Source organism: Panthera onca, chromosome A1, assembly GCF_046562875.1.
Source record: "Panthera onca isolate mPanOnc1 chromosome A1, mPanOnc1 haplotype 2, whole genome shotgun sequence".
Taxonomy (NCBI): Eukaryota; Metazoa; Chordata; class Mammalia; order Carnivora; family Felidae; genus Panthera; species Panthera onca.
This window is the reverse complement of record NC_138339.1, coordinates 237436817-237447982: the sequence shown is the minus strand read 5'-3', so window position 1 is coordinate 237447982 and position 11166 is coordinate 237436817. Positions and strand designations below refer to the sequence as shown.

At 42.3% G+C, this 11166-nt stretch overlaps 1 long non-coding RNA gene across 1 annotated transcript; it reads left to right on the top strand.

The window, feature by feature from the left end:
- Window positions 1–1635: 1635 nt before the first annotated feature.
- Window positions 1636–6842, top strand: LOC132675300 (uncharacterized). Its single transcript, XR_013554404.2, has 4 exons — window positions 1636–1980; window positions 3919–4210; window positions 4534–4855; window positions 6318–6842. It is a non-coding gene; the product is annotated as an uncharacterized LOC132675300 (long non-coding RNA).
- Window positions 6843–11166: the final 4324 nt, after the last annotated feature.

Sequence of the window (11166 nt, the reverse complement as noted above, 5' to 3'; positions counted from 1 at the left end):
AGGGGGTTCTTGAGGCACAAGTCCCCGGGTGGTTGGTGTTTGTCTGATTTCAGAGGATTTCCGTGATCGCTACTCAAGTGTGTCCCTAGGAAAGATCGGAGGCAACTATTTCTCAGTTACAGGCCCCTACGGATCTACAGCACTCTTCCAACTGTCCTGCGTGTCCTGCCCCAGACCGGAGAGAACATCCAGTAGAGTGAACTATCCCCGGCCCCCCCGGTGCTGGGAAAAGGGGGAGAAACGGCGTCGTCTTCCCAACACAGAAACAAAGGGCCGCATGAGGCTGTGCTTCTACCCCTGCACCAGTTCAAGGCATCGATTTCTCCTCAGGGGCCACAGATCGTCAGTCTCCCCACCGCTCCACCGTCCGCCTGGAGCAGTCGTGTTGAGCCATCTGCACAGGAGAGAGTCTTTGATCACGCTCTTCATTGGACCCGCTAAGGCAGGGCTGACACCAGCTGAGTAAGTTGAAAGCGGCCCCCAGGTTTTGGACAAAGGAGGGGAAAGAGCGGAGGCCCCGAAGCAAAGGTCCACCCTGAGGCCCGAGGCTTCCACATCCCAGAATGTTCACAGAGTCTGTCTCCATCCATCACGCGCGCCCTGGCGGCTCCACGTGGAGCCTCAGATCACAAATGCGTGTCACCTCCTCGTGGAGCCTCGTCTGCGTGGGGCTGGGTCCTCCCCGGCGGAGGGCCCATCCGTCACCCCCCCCCCCCGCCCCCCGGGGGAGGTACGTGTCCGGGAGCAGCTGTTGCCAGCTCGCGGGGCTCAGAAGGACCGAGGGGTCCTGCCGGCGCCTCTGCCGGCTTGGTCTGCCTTGCGGCCATAAACCTAAGGAATGTCTACACCCGGAGTTGTCGAAAAAGAAGAAGGTTGTTTTTGCTGGAATGTCTGTGGTTTTATTCCCTTTCCCCAAGATTCCCATTGCAGAAGCTTTAACTTTTATGGGTATTTTTGCAACCAGAAAACGGGGAGCTTTTCAATGTGGTTCTAAGATGTGGAACACCCCCCCCCCCCCCCCCCGCCCCCGGAGAAGTCTAGATTCGGTTCACCCAGAAAAATCCAAGCCGAGCGCCTTGAACTTAATCTGAACTTCTCTCTCCCCACCCCCACCCCCACCCCACCCCAATGGCAACATTTTCCACTCATAACATCACTACATTGTAACTTCGCTCTCTGGCAACTGAGTCATTGGTGATTAGTAAAACACCGTGAAACAATGACATCATGTCTATAAAATAATCACCAAAAATGCTAAATATTAATGACTAAGTCTCAGAATGGAATCCGAGCGACGCCAGTGGTGGCTGGGTCGGCTTGATACATTCTGATTTCGTGAAATTTAAATAGATTTGATTTCCACCTCCTCCCCCTTGCCTAATTTCGGCCGGCCCCTGGTTTCTCCACTTCCCTGGCCCCTACTCTTTCCCAAGGAGTTTGTAATAAGAAGACCTGTGCAGTTTCAAAATCACCCCATTTGCCCTCTGATCTCTGTTGGAAGCTTTTCTCCGTTTTCAAGCAGAAGCGCGGCCCTGTGGATGCAGGTAACCGCCGAAGGCCCAGGCACTTCACAGTTCACAAGCAGTGGTAGAGACGTATGGCAACTTGAAAGCACACGCACTGTCCAGACGAATGCAAATAAAAATCTGTCTTGCCTTCTTGGAGAGTGGAAACCGGGCACCGGGATCACAAAAGCAGTGGGACGTTCGAAGCTCACAAAGCGACGGGATGTTAGAACTGGAATTCCGTCCGACACCTTCGCGGACACTCTTGAACATTTTTAAAGCACAGTAGGCTTTTAAGCTCAAGCCAGAGTGAGTTGTAAAGGAAATACCATCCGTGGGGCGAACCATCCAAAATGCCCTGCGCCGTTTACTAACTCACTGGCTCCGGGAACTCGTCATTGTCGCTGGATCTGCCATTAATCCAGAAGTTTGTATTTTGGGAAGAAACTGCATGTGCATAATTGCAAAGCAACTAGTAAGAACATGTTGCCCTTGTTTTCTGGTTACGTGTTCACCATGCTATTTTCTCACTACTCCTACGGTGGTCACTTTGAGGATTTCCTTCCCTCTTTCTCTTTCTCTCCCTTTTTCCTCTCTCTTCCTTTCCTTTCTTTCTCTTTCTTTCTTTCGTCCTCTTTTTTTCTTTCTTTCTTTCTCTCTTTCTTTTTTCTCTCTTCCTTTCCTTTCCTTTCTTTCTTTCTTTTTGTTTCTCTTTCTTTCTTTCTCTCTCTTTTTTCCTCTCTTCCTTTTCTTTCTTTCTTTCTTTCTTTCTTTCTTTCTTTTGTCCTCTTTCTTTCTTTCTTCCTCTCTTTCTTTTTTCTTTCTCTTCCTTCTCTTTCTTTCTTTCTCTTTCTTTCTTTCTTTTGTCCTTTCTTTCTTTCTCTCTCTTTTTTCTCTTTTTCTTTCTTTCTTTCTTTCTTTCTTTCTTTCTTTCTTTCTTTCTTTTGTCCTCTTTCTTTCTTTCTCTCTCTCTTTCTTTTTTCTTTCTCTTCCTTCTCTTTCTTTCTTTCTTTCTTTCTTTTGTCCTTTCTTTCTCTCTCTTTTTTCTCTCTTCCTTTTCTTTCTTTCTTTCTTTGTTTCTCTTTCTTTCTTTCTTTCTTTTGTCCTCTTTCTTTCTTTCTCTCTCTCTTTCTTTTTTCTTTCTCTTCCTTCTCTTTCTTTCTTTCTTTCTTTCTCTTTCTTTCTTTCTTTTGTCCTCTTTCTTTCTCTCTTTTTTCTCTCTTCCTTTTCTTTCTTTCTTTCTTTTTCTTTCTTTCTTTCTTTCTTTTGTCCTCTTTCTTTCTTTCTCTCTCTCTTTCTTTTTTCTTTCTCTTCCTTTTCTTTCTTTCTTTCTTTCTTTCTTTCTTTCTTTCTTTCTTTCTCTCGTTCTTTCTTTTGTCCTCTTCCTTTTCTTTCTTTCTTTCTTTCTCTTTCTTTCTTTCTTTCTCTTTCTTTCTTTCTTTCTTTCTTTCTTTCTTTCTTTTGTCCTCTTTCTTTCTTTCTCTCTCTCTCTCTTTCTTTTTTCTTTCTCTTCCTTCTCTTTCTTTCTTTCTTTTTCTTTCTTTCTTTTGTCCTCTTTCTTTCTCTCTTTTTTCTCTCTTCCTTTTCTTTCTTTCTTTCTTTTTCTTTCTTTCTTTCTTTTGTCCTCTTTCTTTCTTTCTCTCTCTCTTTCTTTTTTCTTTCTCTTCTCTTTCTTTCTTTCTTTCTTTCTCTCATTCTTTCTTTTGTCCTCTTCCTTTTCTTTCTTTCTTTCTTTCTTTCTCTTTCTTTCTTTCTTTCTTTCTCTTTCTTTCTTTCTTTCTTTCCTTCTTTCTTTCTTTTCCTTCCTTCCTTCCTTCCTTCCTTCCTTCTTTCATTAGGTTAGCATTCATGCTCTAGTCCGGTAATTTTTAGAGTATGACACAAAGCCCAAGTGTAGTACAAATACACTTCCAGGTCTGTCCTGGTGACTTGCCACCTCTCCTTATTTCACAGTAACTCGCTGGTGTATCTGGATTTTATAAATTTCTACACGATAGGAACTCTTCTGGTCTGTCATCCTGTTTCCGGTGCAAAGTAGATATTTCGTAAATATTTGTTACAATGAATTAGTGAATGCATGCATGCTGTTCTTTATAACATTTCATTTTGAAAAAAATAAAGTTTGAGGGCGCCCGGGTGGCTCAGTCGGTTAAACGTCTGACTCCGGCTCAGGTCATGGTCTCACGGTCCGTGAGTTCGAGCCCCGCAGCGGGCTCTGTGCCGACAGCTCAGGGCCTGGAGCCTGCTTCGGATTCTCTCTCTCTCTCTCTCTCTCTCTCTGTTCCTCCCCACTTGTGCTCTCTCTCTCTCTCTCAAAAACAAATCAGTATTAAAAAAAAAATTTTTTTAAGTGAAGTTTGAAAATCACTGTGATCCTTGCCATCCTTGAACTCTGGGATCTCTTTACGTCTAGCTAAGCTGGCTAGAAATGCGTAAGCTGGCTGTGAACTCCACTAACTCACTGCTGCGATTTCTGAATGTGGAGTACCCAGGACCGACCCCCATTATCACGCCACAGACAGTGACCATTCCTCGACTCTCGTGCTGGTCTGCATCCGTGACTCCTGCTACAGAGACTCTTGAACGTGTGGCGATTTTAATGAAGCTAATAGATTTGAAGACTCCAAATTAAGCACCCAGAAAGGACCCAAACTGGGTCACCACTGTAACAAGATTTCTCTGTGCACTGGCCCATTCAGCATCAGGTACTCTCCGTGAGCTCTATCGGTGACCTCTTTCCTTTTCTTTGCTTCCACTTAATCAGATCGCATGTGACCTTTGAGAGCCTAGTGCTTGGATGTTGAAAAGAGTACATGAAAGGAGAAAAACACACACACACTTTTTGGGTACATTGCCTTCGGAGGCATATTAAAATCCCTTTGAATGCTGTTTTTTTCTCATTGAAAATATCAAGTCTGTTTTCTATATAAACAGGCATTTTCTTTTATCTTGGTGATATTGTTTTACATTCCAACCTTATGGCTTAAATATTTTATTTGTCTGAAAATCTTTTTTTTTTTTTAAACAGGGGCTGATTATTTCAAACCATCTCACTCATGTCGGAAAAGAATTGTTAGTGACCTTTCTTTCAACTGAGGAGGAAGACAAATATATAACTAGTATTTTCCCCCTGTATTATTTGCAACGGTGAGTCATACATACTTTCTGTGGGTTCGCACAACCTGAAGTCGAGACAGAAGAAGAAGATGACTTTTCTGAGTATCCACCTCATGTGGCATTTGCACGAAGATGCTTGCCTACGCCACCATCTTGAGGGACAAAGAAATGATTTCAGTATTTCCAGTATTTGCAAACTGGGTTTATCGACCCATGGGGAAATGACAGAGCAGGTACGGCATCTCTCTTCTGTTTTCGCTGGGCTCCTGAACCTCTTGTCTTGTCCCTGTCCTGCTTCCTGCCCTTTCACCCCTTCCCCATTATCTCATTCTGTAGGGATGCCCTCTCACACCCTGGCCTTGGGAGACAGGGAGACGGAGAATCCCAAGCAGGCTCCATGCTGCCGTCACCGATCCAACACGGGGCTCAAACTCATGAACTGTGAAATCGTGACCTGAGCCCAAATCAAGAGACATTTAACATGCTAAAGTCACCCAGGCGCCCCTAATTATAATATACAGCAGGGATGCCAAACTTTTTCTGGAAAGGCCAAGATCCAGGCTCTTCCTGTCCCCGTTTCTGCTTGCAGTATTTTACCCTTAGGGTCTACACCCCCCCAAATGCGATGGCTCACCATGAATCCACTTCTGCTCTCCGTTGCTTTCTGCAAGCTGAGACCTTGAACGGATGGAGAAGGAGAAGTGTCGGTGGGGTGGGAGAATTCCAGCACTTTGGAGGCCTCGCCACATCCCTCCGTGTCAGATTCATGACCCACAGCAGAGGGCCAATCTCGGGGCCTCTCCTATTTCTGAGCTGGTTTGCCTGCTCTTTGACAGCTGGGAGCTTTAGCTCCAGCTCTCTTCTGGTTGTTCAGAACTTCTCCCAGCTTCTGGAATAAATTTAATTGCTGGCCCTCATTTTTGGTCAGTGGTGTCAGAAATATATACTTCCTCTGTGTCTTTCCAGCTACACTGCTGAGGGGTTGGGAGAGGACTTGTTAACCACATATAGAATGTAATCCTGGACCCCTTTTCTTGCTCATGGCATGCCTTTCTGTACTAAGTGGCCCCGGCCTGGGGACAGAGTAGAGGCTCTGGAACGGCACCCTCACCGATGGCAGGCCCTCAGGGGACATTATCTGTAAAGTCGTCCGCGTGGTTTTTCCAGACCTTGAGTTTCACGACATAATAGTAGCTCTGTAGATATAAATGGAGTAATAACAAAACATTTTAAGTGACGTGTGAGCTATGAGGTATTAGGACTTTGTCGCAGTGATGTCACTGACCTCAATAGTTGGAGGGTGTATAAAAACTGAATGTATTTGGAAAGCAGTTTTATCCTCCAAATGGGATGTGCTTGAAGAAAGCTACCACAACCCAACTTTTATCCTTAGACACCTGGGGACTCCAGGTAGATCTTGAATATTCACGACAGAGTAAGAGGGAACCGAATCAGTGGGAGGACCGGTAGTGGGGTCCTGGACCTAGCTAAGCCAGACCCTCCTGTTCTAGGAAAACCCAACACACTGGTCCACTTAATTTAGAGATTATTCCCAAATTTGATTGTAGAGACTACGGGTGAGGCATAGGGGCACAAAGTAAAGAGACTTATCTGAGGTCACAGGTTAGTGTCAGAGATTCGACTAGACCCTAGGTGAACGGGGTGCTATCCATTTTTCCCTGCTCACGTCCACAGTGCCTAAAGTCGACTCATCGGTTTCTCGCATGGCCCGCTCACGAAAGGCCCTTTGTCTCATATGCCCTTGTCCGTCCTCAGAGGGCCCAGCACAGAGCCTTGGCCATAACGACCACGCAAACAATATTCGCTGAGGAAGGTAGATGGAGCAGACGCGCTTCCTAATCTCCAGCGTCTCGCACCCCTTTGTGTGCTCGTGTCCCCAGGTCGAGGCAAGACATCGTGTCTCGCGATTATTCACAACAATTTTCTCCACAATGCAAACTGTCAAGGTCAATTATGCGTCACTTAGGTGTTTTCATCTTAGCACAGAAATGTTCTTTTTCTTGCCCTCCTGGAAGAATTTCACAAGAATTGCAGAGGCTGACTAAACGATTGCAGAATTTCTGCATTTCTGCCAAATTGCGTTGAAGAATAACAACAAAAATAAATAGCATTCGTCCTAAAGTCATGTAGGAGCAGGTTCAGGCAGAGAACAAAGCGTGACGTGTGGGAATTGGCCAACGCACGTGGTTCTCACAACACTGGCTCTATTGTCAGCAATGATAAAACCCGAGAAAAGGCCTTGGCAAGTCTGCGGTACATTTATTTGTTTTCGAGCTTTGATAATGGGTTGGCTGTGATGTGATCTTTATTACACCGTGCAATGTAAAATGCCGCTTGTTTTCAAAAGCCGTTGCCAGTGACTGACAGATATTTATTTCAATGACAGCCAGTGATCTGAGCATCTCAGGTCATTCTGTACTTGCTCACTTTTCCACGAATAACTTCCCATGTAAGGAGACGTGTTTGGACCTACGTGAACTCATTATATAACCCCAGGTTAGTGAGGGATGTTTTGGAAGGCTAGGGAAGACCTGTTGTGTCTCTAAGACAATTAACTGTGTTTCCGTTCTTGATTTAGCTCTTACTGCATGTGACAGCCAAGGCACTTCCTTTAGAAACATCCAGCAGACCAGCATTCACAAATTTGTCACGAGGCATTTTGGCCTAAGGCCAACCGATTACAAGGGATTCTTCGCTGGTAGGGGGGTTTATGTATTATTCTGTTTGTAAAATGAGAAAGACATCCAGTTTTGTAAAAACATACAGGGCTAACCATATCAAAGCCACAGAGCTCATTGCTTATGTACCATTTCCTCGTGGAATTTCCCCCCGGAGAGTCAGAGAAGTTACATTTTTGAGGCATTTTAATAGAAAGCCTCCTGGGAAAACCAAGAATAATGGTTTCATCTTCAATTTCATGGGCTTCCACTTAATTAGATCACATTAATCTTTTAACGTTTAGTTTATAGTATCGCACTGAGGGTTTACAAATTGATAAGGAAGAGAGGAAAGGCCGTCGTCGGGAGAATAATGCATCCTCTTGGAGGAGCGAAGAGGTGGGGAATGGGAGCCTGAGCAAGGCGTGGTCCGCTGACATGGAAAGAGTGGAAAGAGGGCTGAGTCATTTGTCCTGTTCATACGTCTTCGGACAACAGAACGTTCCATTCCACTGAGCCAAGGCTGGTAGCCATGTCTTCTTGGGCTGGCAAGAATTAAAAAACGTTTTGAGTTGGAATGCGTTTAGGGCGAACACGCAGTGCCCAGCACCCACTGGCTTTGGTTCCTCTGTAGCATAGTGCCTAGGCACTGAAGGCCCCTGAGTTGGGGAACTCAGATTTCCCACTCGATCCGTGTGTAGAGCGTGGCCACTAGACGCGGTGCTGGAGTTTCAGATAGGATGTGAATACCCTATGAAAAGTTTTGAAAAGTAAGGTGACTCTAGAAAACGTATATTGGTGTCCAAGAACTCATTCTGAAGTTCTGCAGGTCAGTGAAGGGATTAGCAAGTCCACAGTTGTGCTCACCTCCAAGGTTATGGTTCTTGGTCCCAGACCTTTGACTGTTAAACCAGATTTCTTATGTTTCTTTGCACCCTTCACCCTACGTCCTTTCTGTCCACTTTTTATCAAACCAGGTTTGCCCTTCGCCATTTCTCTTTCTTGTCGCAAATATTTACTATAATATACGTATATGCTTTAAATGACAAAATATAAGCAGAATTTCAAATATATGCTTTTTAACAAATTTCCCAAGATTTAGTGGGTACTCAGCAACTGGAAATACCCATTTCCCTGAAATCCCAGATTTTACGTTTATACGCACCGCACCCACATTCACAAGCTACTGGTTCATCTTTTCAATTCTCTGCCACCAAGTTCCAGAGCTCAATAGGCAAGTCATATTTTTGAGTGAAAATGGATACACAAAGCCCTCTCAATACTTAAAATCCCACTTTTAGGGTTTCATTTCTTTTAGTTCATGGCTTTGATTTATTTTTAAGATAGAAAACTCCCCTAAGAGTGATAATATTTGTCCTCGTACAGTTTTCCTAGAACTTCTTAGAGATGAGTTGAGTTTGGAGGGCATTAGACATTTGAACAAGAGAAGTGAAGGGACACTGTTTTGAGGGGTAAGCAGAAAGGGCAGGAAGGAGAAGAATAAAGAAAGCCGATTTCACAATTCCAAAAAATGTCTATTCCACCTCACCATAAACACTCCATTTATTTTGAATGAATAAACGGACAAGGCACATATAATAAATCAGAACTGATCTCCTCTCTGGAGTCATTACGGCCCACTTACCTAATCACAGAGCGAGGGAAGTCTCACGCACGGCCAGGCCACAAAGTAACAACAACAAAAAAAAAATGCCACTTTGCTTCATCTGCTGGTTTGGAGAGAAAACAGGATCCAGCTACACGCTGTGAAGACAGGCTTGTCTGACCTACCTTGCTTCAGAGCCACTCCCAGCTTGAGAGTGTGTGTGTGCCCTTTGAAAAAGATTGCTTCTTCTTTGCTTTACTCTCTATAGCATGCTGATCTATGTTTCTGCAAGGGATAGAGAATTGAGCTTTTATTTCATTAGACAATGAAATCCATTGGTTTCTTTCAGATATCTATCTATCTATCTATAGATATAGATATAGATATAGATATAGATATAGGTATAGGTATAGATATATAATTATTTGAGAGATGCAGGGCTCAGTCCCACAAACCTGGGATCATGACCTGAGCTGAAATCAAGAGTTGGATGCTCGATCGATTGAGCCACCCAGGCACCCCTCAGATATTTTCTAATATTGAGGTTTCGTAAAACAACAGCTTTATTTAGATATAATTTGCACAACATATGATTCACCCATTTACTCGTTCGATGTTTTTAATATATTCACAGAGCCCTACAATCATCAGCATGGTCAATTTTAGAACATTCTTAGCATGGAAAAAAGAAATCCCTATCCCTGAGCACTTAGTCATTCCTCCTCCTCCCCCAATCATCTAGCCCCAGGAAACCAGTAATTTACTTTTGTCTCCATTGATTTGGCTATGATTTCATATAAATTATATAATTCATGTAATTATATAAATTACATAATTCCATATAAATGGAACCACAACTATATGTCTTTGTTCGTGGCTGGCTCCTTTCACTTAGCATAATGTTTACAAAGTATCCGTGTGTAGCCTGTACTTCTTCTCTTTTTAGTGGGAAAATACCGCTCCCTTGAATGGACATACCACTTCTGTTTTTCCATTCATCAGTAATGAACATTTGGGTGGTTTCTACTTTTTGACTATTATCAATACAGCTGTTGTCAACATCCATGTAAATTTTTTGTGTGGATTTATGTTCTATCTCTCTTGGGTGTACCTAAGGCTGGAATTGATGGGTCATACGTTAACATTGATGTTAAAATTGATGGGTCAAATGTGTAACACTCGAGGAATGTTTTCTAAAGTGACTGTACCATTTTGCATTCTTACCAGCAGTGTGTGAGTGCTGTAATTTCTCACATCTTCACCAACACTTCTTATCCTGTTTAGTGGTATCTTCTGTATTTCTGAGTTGAGAATCCCTGGGGTTGAGACTCGTTCCCTTTGCCTATTGACCACTTGTATATCTTCTTTGAAAAGATGTTTATTCAGATCCTTTGCCCACTTTTAAATTGGATGATCTTATGTTTTCTGTTATTGAGCTGTGAGAATTATTTTTGTATTCAAAATATAATCTCTTATCATATATATGATTTGCAAATATTATCTTCCATTCTTGGGAATGTGTTGTCCTTTCTCTTTTTTGATGATATTTCTTGTAACATAGTTTTAAATTGTTTGAAGACTAATTTATTTTGTTATTTTTTTCTTTCTTCCTTCCTTCCTTCCTTCCTTCCTTCCTTCCTTCCTTCCTTTCTTTCTTCTTTCTTTCCCCTGCTTGCTTGTTTGTGTTTTTGGTGTCATACCTAAGAAACTATCACCTAAGTTAAGGTCACAAAAACTTATTCCTATATTTTTTCTAAGATTTTTATAGTTTTAGGTCTTATATTCAGGTCTTTAATTCATTTTTGAAATTGTATATATGTTGTGAGACAGGGGTCCAACTTTTTTCTTTTGCATGTGGATATCCAGTTTCCCAGCACCATTTGTTGTACTATTGTTCACTGTTACTGTCTCGGCAATCTTGTCAAAAATAAATAGACCATAAGTGTGAAAATTTATTTCTGTTTCATATATTTAGGAGCTCTGTTAGGTCCATATAATTGTTATATCTTCTTGATAGAAGATATATATATATATATATATATATATATATATATATATATATGTCTTGATAGAAGATATATATATGTCTTGATATATATATGATATAAAATTTATATAAAGTTATATTATATAATAAGTATCATTATATAATTTATCATGATATATATCATTATACAATTATATAATATCCTTCATTATCTCTTACAACAATTTTTGTTTTCATTTGCTTAAATTTCATCTTTTTCAATATTAACAGAAT